Below are 16913 nucleotides of genomic sequence, written 5' to 3' on the forward strand. Positions count from 1 at the left end.
ACAGTGGGACCTTGTTACTTATCTATTTTATGTATAATAGTTTGTATCTGCTAATCTCATACTCCTAATTTATCCCTCCTCCCGCATCCCTTTTGGTAACTGTGTTTGTTTTCTATGTCTGTGAGTCCGTTTCTCTTTGGAGATAAGTCCATTTGTGTCATATTTTAGATTCCACATACAAGTGATATTACATGGTATTTGTCTTTCTCTTTCTGACTTTTCAGATAATCTCTAGGTCTATCCATGTTGCTGTAAATGGCATTATTTCATTCTTTTTTATGGCTGACTAGTTTTCGTTGTATATGTGCACCACATCTTTATTTGTCGAATGGACATTTAGGTTGCTTCCATGTCTTGGCTATTGTAAATAGTCCTGTATAGCTTGGTTTTAAGTCTCTCCACCAGCTACATTCTGGGATAGTGGCTGCTAGAGGTGTGCTCTTTTCATGGCAGTGGCAAAAACAGGAGAGAAAACTAGCAGACACTTGCCATGTCTGTTCCCATTTCGGCTCTGAGACACCCCCCTTCGACCCACCTTCCACTGGCCAAAGTCAGTCACGTGGCCAAGCTGAACACCAGTGGGAACTAGAAATGTACGCAGCCTAGTCTAGAGGGAGGTACTGCAAAGTCACATAGCAAAGGGCAGGGACCTATGATTCCAAAACTGCGGAGGGGTAGTAAGAAGTTGGGACCCACCACACTTTCCTGGAAAATGCACACGAACATGGCGTGAGCTCTGAGAAGCTCAGAGTAAACAAGCCTGTCCAGCTCTGTTAACGCGGTGGTCCCCCAATTTCTTTGAGCACAGACTCCTGCTACCACCCTACAGGGTTGATACTTTGAGACATGCTCATGGAGACAGTTCATCTTCAGATGTTCAAGGGAGGAGAAGGCTATGGACTTGACTGGGCCTGGAGGAATAGATCCAGCTGAGCAGTGGATGAGGTTTCCCCATGGTAGAGCAAAACCGAAAAGTTTTCATGTGAGTTAAAGTCCCTTTCTTCAAGGGATCTTTCTCATGAGAATCTCATCAAACCCTCCATTCCCCCATGGACCAGAAGAACCCAGAATATCCGTGTGGTCTGAAAGAGAACACGACTCTCTTGGAGTCTGATCTTCACTAGTGCAAGGCCTTATTGGAAATTCCTCAAAAGGAGATGCAAGAGGGAGGAGATATGGGAATATATGTAAATGTATAGCTGATTCATTATGTTATACAGCAGAAACTAACACACCATTGTAAAGCAATTATACTCCAATAAAGATGTTAAAAAAATAAAATAGGGCTTCCCTGGTGGCGCAGTGGTTGAGAGTCCGCCTGCCGATGCAGGGGACACGGGTTCGTGCCCCGGTCCGGGAAGATCCCACATGCCGTGGAGCGGCTGGGCCCGTGAGCCATGGCCGCTGAGCCTGCGCGTCCGGAGCCTGTGCTCCGCAACGGGAGAGGCCACAACAGTGAGAGGCCCGCGTACCACAAAATAAATAAATAAAATAAAAAATAAGAAAAAGGCAGGCATTCACCTCTTATCCAAGGCCTGGAGCATCTCCTGCCAGCTTGGCTTCCTGCAAACACGCCGGGATTGGGAAGTGTTGCTGGATTATAAACAAAGAGACAGAGGTGTGTAAGACAGGTTTCCCACCAGAGTCTCATCCTCTCAGGCCTGCTACTAGAAGTTCCCCTGGAATGGAGATGTGCGCTCTGTTCGCCTTCCCATGAGGTCCTAGGCTAGGGACAGGCAGAGGAGCAGGACACGTGGGCCCCAGCATGGATGCTTCAGCTCCAACTTGTGCGGGAGGACAGAGGCACTGGGGGCGGCATCTCACACCGACTCTGGGAGGCACCCAGAGCAACAGGGCGAGTCCTCTGACACATGGGGGCTGGGAGCTTCCTCTGCTCTGAGAAACAGGGGTGTGGATGATGGGCTCTCCTTGCACCCTGTTTCCCTCCACCTCGAGACACCTCAGCCCTGCCTGGGTAGGGCCGGCCACTCTGTGGGATGGTGACTTATTTGACACAATTAATTAGCCTATTTCCATGTAACACGTTTTCATGGAGGCCATTACAGCCTAATAAAAGGAAACAATAGTGCCGTAAATTCCAGGATCAATAGAAGAGAAAGCAGCAAGGATATTTGCCAGCTCCCTCACTCCCTTAGCAAATATTTAGAGAGCACAGACCATGGGCCAGGACACAGACAAACGGCATGGGCTAGTAGGGGAGAAAGACCCAAGAACAGGACTGTTACAGTTCAGTGTGGCCAACGTTATGAACAAGAGCTGGAGGGAGAGACTTCCCAGAAGCAGAATATTTGAATGGGTTTTGAAGGATAAACAGGAGTTTTCTGGCTGGAGATGGGAGTGGGGAAAGACAATGCTAAGACAAGGAGCAAGGCTCAGAGGCAGGAAAGGGGTGTGGTGAGCTTGGAGACCAAGGAGGGAGAGAGAAGCAGAGAGTGTAGACGTGGGGAAGGGAAGGTGTGGCTAGCGAGGTATGTTGAGGCCCGGTGGGGGTGGGGGAGAACCTTCAGTGTCAGCTGGATTTTGGATTCCTTTGAAATCCAGAGAAGCTGAGGGAGATTGGAAGGCACCGTGATCAGAGACAAGTACTGCAGAGAGGATTCCTTGTCTCGGTTCATTTGGGACCCCAGGGGACTGGCCTGGGACCCTGGTAGCTTTGCAGGAGCTTCGGGTCCTGCTCTCCCAGGCAAACATGGTAGGGGCGCCATGGCCGCTTCTGCTTGTAGCTGAGCAGATGTGTACCTCAGCACGGCGGTGAGCACAGTACTAGCGCACAGGTTTGGAGGCAGGACTGGAGCGGGTGGAGGAAGACAGCGGAGGAGGGACTGATCCATTCACCTAGAAGGAAGGTGCTTGATCGGGAGACGCCTGTGAAGGTGTTTTGAGGGACACACGAGCTGTTCACACTCCAGGTGGCTCCAGGAAACACCACCAGCTCTCCAGGAGGTACCGTGCTAGTGAGTGGGTACATGCCTACGCCTGGTTAGCCTAGCGGTGGAAGCCTCACATAGCAAAAGGTCAAGGTCGCCAGCTCAGGCCACTTTCCCGTTAACGGTGATCAGAAATCTCACACGTTCATTAGTTGTGTGCAAGAAGAGAGCTGGATTCTTAGCTTGGCTTTGCCATCAGCCAGTGACTTCACCTCAGATGACTCACTCCATCTGTCTTAAAGACAGATAAAGACATCTCAGTGTCTTTATGGTAAATGGATTTTCCTCAGTCACTCTCTCCTTCACCCAATCATCAGATCTGTTGCCAAGTTCAGTTGATAGGACCACAGATGTGTTTGCTTTCCCCTAGCTGAGGCCACTGTCATATCTCACTTGGGAACTGTCAGAGCCCCTGACCTGGGTTTGACTTCCAGTCCTGCCTCTGTGCTCTCCAGGCTCTGTACTGAGTCTGTGAAGAGCTGGGTAATAGCTGTTTAGGCTTTGGGAGCCACACACATCTATGTTACATATTCTTCTCTGGTAGAAACAGCACAAATGTCCATCAGCTGATCACCAAAATGTGATCTATCCGTTCAATGGAATATTATTCAGCCATGAAAAGCGATGAGATCCTGTCCATGCTATGATGTGGTAGAACCTAGGAACATTGTGGTAAGTGAAAGAAGACAGACATAGGAGGCCAGATATTATAGATTCCATTTACATGAGATCTCCAGAGTAGGCAAAGCCATAGAGACAGAAAGTAGGGCTGGGGTGAGTGGGGGGGATGAGGTGTAGTAGCTAAAGGGACCAGGGTTTCTTTTTGAAGAGATGACAATGTTCTAAAATTGACAGTGGTCATGGTTGCACGACTCTGTGAGTATGCTAAAAGCCATTGAATTGTCTACTTGAAATGAGTGAATTATACAGTATGTGAATTATATCTCAATAAAGTTGTAGTAAAAAATTATAAAAAATGTTTTTTTAGTTCACAGGCCATTAAAAACAAAAAAGCAACAACAACAAGCTGTGGACCAGATTTGGCCCATGGGCTGTGGTGTGCTGATCTGGGAGGTTTACACTGCTGCCAATACAAATGGTCCTAAAATGCACATCTGATCTTGTCCCTCCCCCGCCAGGAAATCTTCAATGGCTCCCCATTTCCCACAGGGTGAAGAGCGAAATCTCTGGCTCTCATTCATGGCCTTTGCACATTCTGTTCCAAGCTTGTGCTTCTGGTCTCATGTCCTTCCATCCCTCTCACGCTACGACCACATAGATGAGTTTTCATATGCACTGACACTACCCTTTGATTTGGTTTCCGTTGTGCCCTCTGCCTTCAGTAATTTGGAAAGTTCTTATTCATCGCTCAAATTCTCACTCAGGCGTCCCTCTGCTCTATGGAACCTTCCTCAGTCTCCCCGGGAGAATGGATTGCTACTATGGGATGTGTTGTCTTATATCATATGTACTTGATTAAATATATGCTTCCCTTCATAAGACTGCAAGCTCCTTGGTGGCAATGAATCGGGAACCATGGCTTTTCTTCTTGGTCTAACCAGCACAAGTGCCTGGTGTGCAATCAACGTTTGGTTAACTGCTTTCTTGAAATGAACTGAAGCCCAGTTCAGCTTCAGCCCAGTTCAGCCCAGCCTGCTGTTGAGAAGCAGGCTAGTTCAACTCTACGAGAGAAATTCACCAAAATCGTACTGTGGGAAAAGGCTCTTCGAGGCTCTCCAGTAGCCTAAGCCCCAAATTTTTCATGATAAAACAGAGAAGGGAAGTTACTCACCTGGAGTCACCCAGCAAGTAGGGGCAGAGGCATACCTAGAGCTGAGTCTCTACCACACCTTGGGGCTCTCGTGTGCACACCTCCATGCCTTTCTACAATACCTTCCAACATTCATACTCAAGGAATCGGGGTGGTTTGCCACAGCCAGGTTTTCTAGCCATCTCCTTGGCTCAGCTTAGCCAAACATCCCATGGCCAGCAGCCTGGTTCTCTTCTCTCCCTCCCACTCCGGCCACTCCCAATCTCCCAAGAAGGGATCAGCTACCTCTGGAGTGGCCCAAGGAGTTGGCCAGCAGCTCCCGGCAGCAATGCTGGCTGTAGGAACAGAGAGCTCAGCCCAGCCTCTGATGCAACTGGAACTGGAGGCTGGACCCCAGCTCGGATTTGGATCCCACAGTTTGATTTATTGCATCAGGTACTTGTTCTGCATGTTTTTCTAATGCCCGGGGTCACCCCAGGCTGACTGCAGTTTTCTCTTCCTTTTATCGTGTGTGTACGTGTGTGTGTGTGAGAGACAGAGACAGAGAGAGACAGAGAAAAAGAGGGAGGTGTATTTCTGAGCCAGATGCAGGATCAAGGTCCTTCCAGGCTGCTAAGGAATGCAAGACTACAGGATTTTACTAAGGTCTATTCCTTCCATGCGGGTGCACGTATGGCCAGATTCAGCCTCCACAGCCAGCCGCTGAGCCCCTACTGTGTGCCAGGCACTCAATCCTTTTCAGCCTCACAACAGCTCCAGGCAGTAGCAGGGATTGTTCTTGTGTTGAGGATGAGGCTTGGAGAGGTTACACACCGTGCCTAAGGCTCCTGGTGAGCAATGGTGGCCCCTAGACCCAGACTCTGGCCTTTGTTTCTGCCACACTATCCCTCTCACCCTCCCCTTTCTAGGAAGGGCCTCCTTTGTCTGGGCACCGGGCTTCAGTGATGACAAACATCTGGTCCCCACCTTCACCTTCCTAGAGGTTCAATCACGTTGGTCTGGTGTCACGCGCCTGCCAGCCTTGGGGATAGCTTTACTAAAACTGAGCAAACTCCAAGCTCTTTTCTTGGCCCACTTTTATGTTTTCTTGATTCTCCGACTTCTTGAGCTTAGAGATCAGCTGTTCCAATGTCTCTCATTTAGCAGAGGAAGAAATCAAGGAGCTGGAGGTCAAGCAACATCCCAAGATCAGCTAGCTAGTCGCTGACTGAGCTGGGACAGCAATCCTTGTTTCCCACCTCTCAGCTCAAGCCCTTTCTGTCCTCTTGGCTTGCCTTCCCATGACAGGCTTTCTTTCTCCATGGAAACTTATTGGACCATATTTAGTCCCTTCCCCTTTGGCTGTGGGGAGTGCTCTTCCTCATCTCAGGGTGTGTTTATATCTTTGTGATGCTCTCTTGTCTCCACGGATGGAAATTGCACACCAGCTCAGTAACCAGGAGACACAGGTTCTGTTCCTGGTTTCCATGCTGCTGGCTTTCAGAGGCCTCGAGTCCTTGCCCGAGCCTTCCCTGGCATGGGTGCAAGGACAGATCTGGCAGGGGACTTAGACTCACTCTGTCCAGCCTTCCCCATCTTACAGATGGGACGTTGAGGCCAGAAAGGGTAGACGTGACAACCCAAGCACATACAGAGCTTGCAGTCCCATCTAAGACTAGAAATTCCTGCCTCTGTGGCAGGTTGTGGTTGCAGTTTTGAGGAGACGTTTACTTCTTCCGGTGTGTCCCACGTGGAAGCATGAGAACCACGGGTCCTCGTGAATGGGGAGGGAGATGCTAGCTCATTTGAGGAAGCACATCCTGATGCCTAGCGTTTTCTGAATTGTGAGAAGATCATCTGAGAGGTAGTGAGCTCCCTGTGGCAGGAGATGGCCAAGTAGAGGCCATATAAGCCCCCCAAGGGAGTGTGGAGCAGGGATCAGATTGAAGGGGGCTCAATGACTTCAGTGCCTAACCCAAAGAGCTCATGACCCCCCCCCCACCACCACCACCAGGATCCAAGACTCCTGCCTTTCTATCTGGGAGACTGGGGGAGCAGGAGGGGGTGGGGCTTCCATGATAGAAAAAGCCTTCTGCCTTAAGAGGCCTCGTTTCTGGCTGTCAACCGAAGATTTTGTGAGATGTTTTCTGAAATGTAGATCTGGGCCTTATAATTTAATGTTAGCCCCAGAGGGGGTGTCTAACTAGATGAAAGGCCAAAGCACTTAGAGGTCGTTCCAGAACGTCCTTCTGAGGAAATGAGCCCAGGAAATGGGTGGGGAGTGTCCCAGACACTCAGCTGGAATTGATGGGGCAGATGAAAGCACAGGAAATGGTCCATTGTTCAATTCTGGGCAGCAGCCTGGACATCTCCAAGGACCAGGGTCTATGGACCTCAGCATCCAGGGGTCCTTGGAGGGTGGGGTCCATGGAGGTCTCTTCCAGTAGGTGAAGCAGATCTGTAATGCCTCTCCCAGCCCTGTGTCTCACTAGCTGTATCCCTGGGCAAATCCCATGGCATCTGAGTGGGTTTTTGCATCTCCCTCTCAGGTTGTAAGTGGGTTTTTGCATCTCCCTTTCAGGTTGTAAGCACTGCCCAAGAGCAAGTAGGTGATGTTCCTAACACACAGCTGGGGGAAGAAGTGGTTTGAATCCTACATCTTGATTTACTGAGTGGAGTAGTCACTCTTTGAAGTTTCTTCCTCAGCTTGGGGCCAGCCCAGACCAAATGTGGTTTCCTGTGTGTGTGGGTGTGTGTACGTGTGTGTGTGTACATGTGCCTGCATGTGTATGGGCAAGTGTGCGTGCATGTTAGTTACTTGCTTTTCACTGGCCCCAGGCTTCACGTCCACCTGAGGAGCCCAGGACTCCCTCTCAGACCTGCCCAACGTGCCAAGATGTCCTGGGACCCAGCAAGACCAGGGCAGACAGACCCCGGTGAGTGTTAATGGGGTGTGTTCCTTGTAAGGGTGGGAGTGGGGTGGGGATATTGCCCTTGGAAAGATCATGTAATGATGCAAGTCACAGAAAATAAACTTCAGTAAGCGAAAGAATTCTCTCCCTTTCAGTTTTGTTTCTGACAGATTTTCTTAAACCTTCGATACCTGGTGTTACCTTTACGTTAGAATCTGGTGTAAGTCTGGATCTGATTTGACACCGAATCAGCTATTAGTTACTTCATTTGACTCTCTCTAGGTCTTTCAGAGAGTACTTTCGCTTCCAGACCATCTGCCCCCAGAAAGCTTTGAGAATCCCTGAGAGCCACTGCTCCAAAAGGATGATTATTCATCGGAAGCGGGGAGACTTGGGATCTAGACGTGGTTCTCCACCAGCCCACCATTGACAACCCTCCGCACCTGCTGGGCCTCAGTTTCCCACTTCTGTTTGGAGAACAGCAGTGCCTACCTCATCCTACCTCGTGGGTTGGTACCAGGCTCGAGGGGGTGGAAGAGTTGTGAAATGCCAAGTCAACCCGTTCTAGCTGATTCTTACGTGAGTAAATTCCACAATGACTGGGTGCAGACTCTGCGCAAGTGTCATGCTAGGCTCTGGAACCCAGAGATAGCAGGACCTACCCTCTGCCCCCATGAGCTCACAGGCTCTTCTTGTTTCTAGAAGTGGACTTCAAGTCTGTGTGCTTTTTTCGCCCATGTGGCATAGAGTCTGCTTGCCCTGTGAAGTTTTGGTGAGGGAATTCTTAACATGCTTGCCTCCCCTCCTCCCTTGCCCCCCTCCACATGCTCGCTCTGCAGGAGAGGAGGGGGGGCCTGCTAATACCCCTTGTCCAGATAGCAGGTAGGGCCAATGAGGCTCAGAGGAGTGAGTGACTCACCAAAATTGTGTAGCAAGATGGTGGCCGATGGGAGACCAGGGCTCCTGCCTGATTTTTTTTTTTTTTTTTAGCATTTTATCAAGATTTAATGTACATTTTTTCTCAACACGTGGGACATATAGTATAAAGATTTCATGCTGAATAAATGATATTCATTAAGTCAAAAAAAGAAAAAATGGAGGACTTTGCATTTTTTCGGCTACATTATTTGAAATACAAATATGCAGATTTTGTCACTGAGAAAAATCTGAACTGTGTTTCTTTATCGGTGGCTTCAACTGAGGCTAGGACTTTTTCACACCTCAATTAGAAAGAAAACACAATAACAAAAAGCAGAAAAACTAGACTAATAGTTCCTTGGCTTCTGAGACAGTCAGGCCTGTTCCACATCGTGTCAAGAGTGGTGACATCTGGCAAGAGATTAAATGGCTATGTTGCACTTTGCGCAGGTCACCAACTTGCTAATTCATGATACTGTAAAAGGGTGGCTGGGAGGGGACCAAATTGTGCGGACCCAGAGGGTGTGCGCAGCAGGAAGGTCATATGTACAGATAGCAGAGTTCGTTTCTTTCCCAGCAATGAGTTGCAAAGCAGAGACACCAGGGATGCTCAGAGCTTGAGTGCCCAGGGCAGTCTCCGTGTCACTGGCATGGCTGGGCTGCCATTGGAATCTCATCACGTGCCAGGGCTCAGGAAGAATGAGGGAGGGCATCTTAGGGAGGGCCCTTCCCAGCCTCTGTGGACCAAGCCTGGAGGAGCCAGTGCTGCAGAGGACCTCTGTGTTATCCAAGGCCCATGCAGGTGGCAGCAGGACCAATGTGCCTGGACTGGCCTTCCTGCCCTTCATCACAGGAAGAGGTGACCCTCATCCCTGGCTTCCCCCAAAGACTGTCTCCTTGAGTTCTTCCACAGAGGTCACCAACTGGTGACCTGAGGGTCTTGTGTGGGCTGCAGACAGGTTTAATTTGAATGAATTTTTTTTTTTTTAACAATTGCAATAGCTGTCAGCATCGAAATACTGAGTGTTTTCACATCAAAAATCTGGCCTTTCCTGAGAACTTGGGACATCTGACCACACTGGGCTGGGCTCCTGCATGGCCACCATCGCTGGGGCCAGTTGAGTCCCCACTGCCCTTTATTATTATTATTTCTTTCTTTATTTTTTTGGCCACATGGTGCAGCATGTGGGATCTTAGTTCCCCGACCAGGGATCGAACCCACAGCCCCTGCATGGGAAGCCCAGAGTCTTAACCACTGGACCGCCAGGGAAGTCTCCCTCCCCCTGACCCCACCCACCCACCCCACCCCACCCCCGCCGCCGGGGCACCGCTGCCCTTTAGCATATGTGTCTTGGTCCCCACCCAGCCAGGCTCACTCACTTTCATCACCTCCCTGGCCCCGTGGCATGGGCACCTGTGACCCATCGCCAAGCCTGTCTGTATTTTATTGATGGGGAAGCCAGAGACCTGGTTTAAAAGTCCTGGAAATTGTAACTCTGAGAGTACTCCCCTCCCCCCTCCCCCCACCCCCCACCTCTTTCAAGCAGCTCCAGGCTTCACTGGCCGGAAACAGCTGGGTCAGCAGGAGAGGCAGAGATGTTGGCCTCCACCCCGCCCTCGCTGTGGACTGTGCCCTCTCCCCACCCCCTACAGCCATTGCAGTTTCCAGATTAAAGATTCCGGGTAGGCTGGGGCGTATTTCCCACTCAGTGTCTGGGGCATATTTTCTCCTTCAAGTCACTGCAGGCTTGAGATCTCTAGCGACCCCAGGTCTTGAAGGCGGAGCTGCCTTTCCTGACAGCCCCGGGGTGCTCAGACACCAGGCTTCCTGTGTCCCCTTTCCATATGCCTCACTCTAGCCTTTGGTCTGAGTGTAGCCTGTCAACATTAAATAAGGGCTTCTTGTGGTTCGCTCATAACAATCCTTTACATCTTGGGAGCCAGGCTGTGGAGCTCTGCATATGTATAGATCTCATTTTCACACAACAGGCTGCTTAGCAGATGGGGACCCAGACCAGCCTCCAACATTTAGCTGTGAGTTAAGACGTGGGAAACTAGGTGGCTTCTAACCAGCCTGTACTGCCAGTGCTCAACCTTAGGGAATTTTCACAGGGAAAAGAAGAAAAAAAAAAAAAAAAGAAAACGACCCAAAAAACCACCACCACCAACAACACACACACATAAAACCAACAAAACCACAGTTTTCCTTGCTCCCCCAAACCAGATGGCAGATGGTATGGAACCATTAAAACACAGATTCAAACGTTTGTTTATTTAACTTTGAAAGTAATATGGCTTTGTGGTTCCTTGCAAGGAAACACCAACCTTCCAACCAAAGAAATGACGGATTACAGTCAAACCTCAGGGCGGCAGTTGGAGAAGTTTCTGGGGAGGCTTTGAAAGGAGGGGCCAATTAATGGCTGGACCCCAAGCCTCGTGGCCCATTTGCCTCTCTGGGCGAAGGCCTAGGAGGTCTTCTTGAGTGCTGAGACACTTGGTTTTTGTGGCTGGTCTTTGGTCGAGATTCAGTGTAAAAGGCAGCCAGCCACATGAGGAATGTTTCTGCGTCATTTCTGAAACAGCTGTGGAAGATGTCGATCTGGGCCACCAATGCAAAAGATCATGAGGAAAAAGGCCAGAGCACTTGGGCAAAGGCTCTCTTTCTTGGTGCTTTGTGGTTGTGATATCAGAGAAGGGGAGCTCTATGATGCAATGTGGTTCCCTTTTCGCTTTGGCTTCCAAGAGACCCAGAGCTAAATTATATGCTCAGTTGAAATAACTACATTCGTTAAGATGCTTTTGGTTACAAGTGGCAGAAATCCAACCCAAACTACTTTAAATAAAAAGATAATTTATCAGGTCAAGTAAGTGCAGCGGGCTTCAGAGATGTCTGGATCCAAGGGGCTCACTCTTTCCAGGGCTCCCTTTCTAGATCTCAGATAAGCTTTCTCCAGAAGACAGCCCCAAACTGCCCCAAACTTACATCTTATGAGTTTAGCAGCCCCAGAAGAAAGATAATCTTTTCCACCAGCTCTGGCAGCAAAGCCCTATTGGATATTCTGAGTGGTCCTGCTTGGCTTATATGCTCATTTTTGAACCAGTCACAGTGGCCAGAGACTTGAGGTACTCTGATTGGCCAAACCCAGGCCAAGTGACCATCCTATAGGTGGGGAAAGGAGCCCCACCCTAAGCACATGGAATAGATTCTATATAGGAGATGTGCGGAGGGGGAAGGGGAGCTATCCAAGCAGATGTCTACTTCAGCCTGGGATTCTGGCATAGCTTTCTGCCCCCTCCCCCTAATTCATTATATGTCGCTCTCTTTTTTAATGGTGTTACTAAACGTATGTTTTACATGGTTAGCAGTCCTAAAAATTATTGCAAGGAGAAGTAACTTATTCTGAATGAATGAAGGAATAAGTGAAAGATCGAGCATGCTCTGAACTTTAGAGCTCCTTGGCAAAACTGAACTGTCATAGACTCAGAATGCCAGAGCCAGAGAGAGCTATGGAGCTCAAACCGTTCATACCAGTTGGATTGCGGATGAGATCGTGGAGACCCAGACAAGGGCTGCTTCGCCCAAAGCCTACTAGCAAACTATCTGAAGAGGCTGGAACCTGGAACCTGATTTCAGGCTCAGGGCTCTTCCTGTTTCCTGTCTGACTGTGGCCTCTCATCTTTCTAAGTCTCTCTCTGGCTCCCTGGGCCTGACCCCACTTTCACTCTCCAAGTCCTCGTTCTGGAGTTTTGCTACGAGTTGGCTGGTAAAAATTTCTTGCCAATGCACGGACTTATTAGAGTGAAACTGAATTTCCCCCAGACTATTTGGGACTTCCAGACCCCAAAGAATGCATCTTTAAGAATAATCTATCAGGGGCTTCCCTGGTGGCGCAGTGGTTGAGAATCCACCTGCCAATGCAGGGGACACGGGTTCGAGCCCTGGTCCGGGAAGATCCCACGTGCCGTGGAGCAACTAAGCCCATGCATCACATCTACTGAGCCCGCGAGCCGCAACGACTGAAGCCCGCGCGTCTAGAGCTTGTGCTCCGCAACAAGAGAAGCCGCCGCGATGAGAAGCCTGCGCACCGCAACAAAAAGTAGCCTCTGCTCGCTGCAACTAGAGAAAGCCTGCGTACAGCAACAAAGACCCAACACAGCCAAAAGTAAATAAAATGAATTAATTAAAAAAAAAGAATAATCTATCAGCTTGTTAATGGCTGAGTAGCAGAGCAGCTCAAATGTAGCAAGTTAAAACAACACACACATTTATCATCTCACAGTTTCTATGGGTCAGGAGACCGGGCACATCTTAGCTGGGTCCTCTGCACCAGATCTCACAAGACTGCAGTCAAGGTCTTGGCTGGGTAGCATTCTCATCAGGAGGCTCAACAGGGGAAGGATCCACTTCCAAGCTTACTCAGGTTGTGGCTGAATTCATGTCCTCGTGGCTGTATGACCGAGGGGCCGGCTTTTTGCTGGCTGGGAGCTGGAGGCCGTCCTAGAGCTGCCCACCCCCGGTTCCTTGCCATATGGGCTTTCTGAACATGGCTGCTAACTTCATCAAGCAGGCAAGGAGAATCTCTCATTGCAGTCTGTCAGTGTGGAGTTTTCTATAAAGCAACATCATTGTGAAATTGACAGCCTATCACCCTTGCCTCACAATGTAACCAAATCATGGGGGTGATACCCCATCACCCTTACCCTGGTCTGTTGGTTTGGAGCAAGTCACAGGTTCTGCCAGGGGTAGGGGTTATTAGGGTGACATTAGGGGCTTCCTCCACAATCTCTAACACCTTGGTGAATCACCCAGCATCTACCTATCTCTATGTAACAGGAAGCCCTTGTTCCATGCTAGGCAGCACACTGGTCTCTGTAAATAGTCACGTGGGGATGATGAGCCTATGAGCAGAAAATGGCCTTATAATAAGGTAAATGCCCAAGGCTGTGTATCTGAAGGGTCTGGGAGTCTGGGAGTCACAGAGAATAGAGTATCTCCTTGGGCTGGGAGGGCAGGGCAGTAGGGTCAGAATGGGCTTTCCAAAGGAGTTGGCACTGGCACAGCCTTGATGGATGTATCGGAAATTGACAGGAAGAGAAAAAGTGCGGCAGAGAAGGCCAAGACGTGGAAGCAGAGGTGAAGGGGCATTTGGGGAGGTACGAGTAACCTGGTGTGACTGATGTGAGCACACCGGGGTAATGCGGGCGAGGCCAAATCACTGAAGGGCTTAGAAGCCAGCTTTAGAAGTGTGTCTTCCTTCTGTGCTCCCTGAGGGCCACCACGAGGCCATAAGAGGGAAGCTGGGGGCAGTGGCGTGATGAGCTTGGGGCTGCAAGGAGAGATGGACCCCAGCAGCAGCCCGAGCAGGGAAGTGGCTCTGGGCAGGAGACACGCCTCGCTTGTCTGTGTTAAAAAGGAGGCCTCCGCTCTCCCCCACAAAAGCCCTGGGGGAGGCAGACCTTCTTCCAGCCGTTTCAGGCAGCCAGGCTGTCAGAGTGATGAGTCCTGCAGCCTAGAAGCTGAACGAAAGAAGAAAGTCCCAACAAGCTCCATTTCACTGCCCTTGACCTTGCAGTAGAGCTCTAAGTGCAAAATCTGTCATCTATTAATCTGTTAGAAGTTGACAAAAGGGACTTTGATCAGCGGTTGTTCCCCCCGCCCCTTCTTAAGTTTCCTGATGACACATAATAGCCCATTTCAGCCGGAGGGCCGGAAGCACGGCCATCATTCTTTTGCTCACTTCAACCCCAGTGGCCTCCCAGCACTGTGGCTCTCTCCCCGCCCCGATATTAATTGGCCTGTAAGTGGTTACATGTGTTCCTTTTTATGTGTCAGTTGGAGTCTGTTATTTGAACTTCACAGCTATGGGAACACAGGAGTGATGCTCGGGGCCATGTCACACTGGCTCTCACCTCAGGATTTTTGTCTTCTTCTATCCCCGAGGCCTTGATGCCTCCTACCCTCAAACCCACTCCCACCTCATCTCTGTCTTCTGAGTTAGGCCCTCTAACTTTGCAGCCCAGCTCTTGGAGCCACGAAGTTCACAGCCAGGAGAAGCCTTCAGAGGCCCATACCGTAGCATCTGGTTTTAAAGGAATTGAAGCCTGGGTGGGACGGGGGGGGGGGGGATTTTTTTAATAAAAATAACATCTGTTGAGGCTTCATTATGTCCATGTTTCTTACATGTGTTCTCTCATTTCATCCTCGAAATAACTCTGGGAGTTAGGAATCATGGCCATTTTTTTCAGGTGGGGAAACTGAGGCTCTGGGAGACGAAGCAGAGAGAGCTCTAGGGCCAGCTTGCCTCAGACCGTGTCCTGCCCCTGACACTTAGCAGCTGTGTGGTCTTGGGCCAGTGGTTTCTGTGTCTCAGATCAACGTCATCAACGATGGGTCTAGCAACAGTACCTACTTGCAAGGGCTGTTGTGAGGATTAAATTGATTTTACGTTTTTAGGGGCTTAGAACAGTGCCTGGTGCACAGAAAGCGCCTGATAGATGTCAGTTTCTGCTGCTTCGTGAGGCAGTGTAGCACAGTGGTCTGGAGCGCTGATTCCAGAGTGAGACGTCCTTGGTTTCGATCTCTCCTCTACCGGTTCACTGTGTGACCTTGGGTGAATTGCTCATTTTCTCAGTGACTGCACCCCAATCTACAAAGTGGGGATATTCTTGGTGGCTGGAGGGTGTGTCCCTAAATGAAATGGTTAGTTCCCCACATCATTACCTTGTAGTGAATTTCACCAAGTGACAAACCCCATTCAACCCCACAGAGCTTTTCATCTAATCCGTAGTGACCCATTTTCAATATGTTTTTTGGACTTCAAAAAATTACAAGTAATATCAGAAAGATGAGAAGCTATTGCCTCCAAAAAGCCAACATCAGAATGTAAAAAGAAACAGTGGAGGATCAAACTGAGAATTACACAGAGCTCTTGAAAATGAAAATTAACAGACCAAAACAATGTTTTAAATAACACAACATTTGGAACACGAGGCGAACTCTCAGAAAGTAAAACAAAAGGATAAATAGACTGAAAATAGGAAAGAAACATAAGAAAATTGCAGGATCCATCTAGGCTATTCAGCATCCAAATAGTAAGAGTCCCAAAAAGAGAAAAAATGGAGAAAACACAGGGGAGGCAATATTCAAGGAAATAATACAACATAATATTCCCAGAACTGAAATCACGAGTTTCCTTGTCTGAATCCAGCACGTGCTTGACACAGCAAATGATGAAAAGACCCACATCAAGGCAAATTGTTAGAAAACCAGGGATAAAAGGAATATTGAAAACTTCCAGAAAGGAAAAAATGAAAAACACAAACAAGATATGTATAATGGATCAGGATACAGGATGACATTTGGATTTCTCAACAACAGTCTTTGAAGGTGATTTACACCCTTGGATTCTATACCCAGCCAAACTATTAATCCAGTGTGGGCTTCCCGGTAGCAGCACTGAAAACTAGAAGCAAAAAAGCAACGTCTTCAAAATTCTGAAAAGTATTTGCAATGTAGAGTTCGTACCCAGCCAAATAACCCTCCAGCAGAGGCTCTAAAGACATTTCTAAAACCGGAAATTCCTCCCAGATTTGCCTCCCATTTTCCCTGTGTCATGATGCTACCGGAGGGGGTGTTCTGCTAAAATGAAGGAGGTCCACTAAGAAAGAGGCAGATGTGGGATCCATGAAGCAGGTGATCCAACAGTGGAGAAAGAGAAGGCATTCCTAGGATGATGCGGAGAGATGCCAGGATTGCTGCCATGGCCCAGGGATAGGGCTCCATCTCTCCCCGCCACCTTACTGAGACTGGTGCTGTGCACCCCCTGACAGCTGACTGACCCTCGATCAAGCCCTGTCTGACTTCCCGAGTCACCCCCACTGCAGCTCTCTGTGCCCCACAGGAATTGAGGAAGACTCTGGTTCTGCCATCTGTGTTCTCAGTTTGAATGCCCCACCCCAGTTGCCTCATCTCTTAAACATGATAATAATAGCACCAGCGTCACGAGGTCATTGTGAGGGTGAAATGAGTGAATGTTTGCTAAGCACTTAGAACGGTATCCAGCACGTAGTCATGCAATATTGGTGTTCGTTAAATGGAACACGTTACGTAGTGACATGAAGGTAAACTTGTCCTGTAGTAGGTTAGAGAGACATAAGTTTAAACTTCAGCCGCAGCTCCCCATTGTCCTGTATAGCTAGACACTCCCAAATGTATTATTCTAGAGGCATCTCAACTTGTGATGCCAGTACAAGTCTGACCACATCAGTTCCTGCTGAATGCGCTTTAGCGGCTCCTCATTGCTCTGAGGAAGAAGCTGGAGTCCTCTCCCCAGTCTGCCAGGCTTGCTCTGCTGTCCTCTCCAGCATCACCTTGACCCAATCCTC

Source organism: Monodon monoceros, unplaced genomic scaffold (assembly GCF_005190385.1).
Source record: "Monodon monoceros isolate NGI ecotype Baffin Bay Population unplaced genomic scaffold, NGI_Narwhal_1 Super_Scaffold_21, whole genome shotgun sequence".
NCBI lineage: Eukaryota > Metazoa > Chordata > Mammalia > Artiodactyla > Monodontidae > Monodon > Monodon monoceros.